Source organism: Balaenoptera musculus, chromosome 3 (genome assembly GCF_009873245.2).
Source record: "Balaenoptera musculus isolate JJ_BM4_2016_0621 chromosome 3, mBalMus1.pri.v3, whole genome shotgun sequence".
Lineage (NCBI taxonomy): Eukaryota > Metazoa > Chordata > Mammalia > Artiodactyla > Balaenopteridae > Balaenoptera > Balaenoptera musculus.
In genome coordinates this window covers 143,559,603-143,561,096 of record NC_045787.1, presented here as the reverse complement: position 1 = coordinate 143,561,096, position 1,494 = coordinate 143,559,603, and the positions used below count along the sequence as shown (strand labels likewise).

The 1,494-nt window shown below is 40.2% G+C and overlaps 1 non-coding gene across 1 annotated transcript; it reads right to left on the bottom strand.

Moving 5' to 3' along the window:
- Positions 1–1,089: 1,089 nt before the first annotated feature.
- On the bottom strand, positions 1,090–1,162 carry TRNAW-CCA. Its single transcript has one exon. It is a non-coding gene; the product is annotated as a tRNA-Trp (tRNA).
- Between the last annotated feature and the right edge of the window lie 332 nt (positions 1,163–1,494).

Below are 1,494 nucleotides of genomic sequence, written 5' to 3'. Positions count from 1 at the left end.
CGTTTATACAATCCAACTGCCAAGTTCACTTTGGGGAAGAAGGGGAGGAATCGGGGCAGTTGGACATTCCAGGACATCGCTGGGGGCCAAACATAAAGTTGACAGTAGTGTGCTGGCCACAGTGAGAGGAAGTTGAGGGGATCCTCGCATAAATGGGGTGCGCTTTGGAATGAGCGGGCACTTTCAGTGAGTAGAACACTGTTACCTGACTGAAGCCAAGATGAAATCTACTTTTTTTAAATGTTTGTTTTTGTTTTTTTTTAAGTTTGGCTCAATCTCTTGTTTTTCTCTGTTCCTTATGTAATCTTGTGGGATGCGGCGTCAGAACGTCATAAATCATTCATGGTGCTCCGGAAAAAAAAAAAAAAATCACTTGTGCAAAGCATGCAACTTAAAATGAAATGGGAGAAGTTTTTGCATGAAACCCAAAGAAAAACGTAATTTCTATGGTTCGTTTAACTCACAATGATCACTAATTCTCGCAGTCGCTATGTGGCTTGGTCATTTGTTTCGGGCTTCCTGTGCTTCATTTTAAATGGAGACTGAGTTAAAGATATAGCCTGTCACAACTGTACTGCATTTTTCCAGGAGTCTTAGAACAGATGCTGTAGTAGCGGCATTTGTGGGGACAATTGAAGCTGGCAGATTTTACTTCCTGCTTGAAGAAACCAAGAAAGCCCCCTCTTAGTCCAAAAAATCTTTTTCAGTATGCCCATTATGGCTTTCGAAAATTACTAGGAGTTAATTAAATTCCCTTTGTAAAATATACTCTTCCCCAAAACCCACATACAAAGACACAAGTAGCCCCCAGCAGAGGTAACCCATAAAGCTGACTCTCAAATATTAATGCCTTAAGTCAACTGGCTTAGTTTTATAATTTCAAATGTGGCAGCTAGCTGTGATGAGATGTCTAATAAACAAGCAAATTATGGGGTTTTTTTAACCTCTTTCATATTCATTAACTCATTCAAGCTTCACAGAAGTAGCAAGGACAGGTATGTGCTCATTCATTAATTCATTTCTTATTTTTTTTTAATTCATTTATTTATTTGGCTGTACCGGGTCTTAGTTGCGGCATGTGGGATCTAGTTCCCTGACCAGGGATCGAACCTGGGCCCCTTGCATTGGGAGCATGGAGTCTTAACCACTGGACCACCAGGGAAGTCCCCCCATTAATTCATTTCTACAACAAACATTACTGACTGTCAAGCATTATTCTAGGGTGCTAAGAATAGAGACAAGATAACACTGCTTGCCTTTGAGCCACTCACAGTATATTGTGTGACAGACAGGTAAAAATCATTATAGGGAGACAAGTTAAAATGAATACAGCTCCCAAAAGTGAAATGCTTTGCCCTAAGTCAAGCAGCTGGAAAGTTCTGGAGAGAGATTTCCTCCTAGGTCTCCCAAGTCTAAGTTCAGAACACTCTCAAAGAAGTCCTATAGCTTTTTGTAAATTGACACATTTTGATGGGAAAAAGTGAGGGAAAGAAA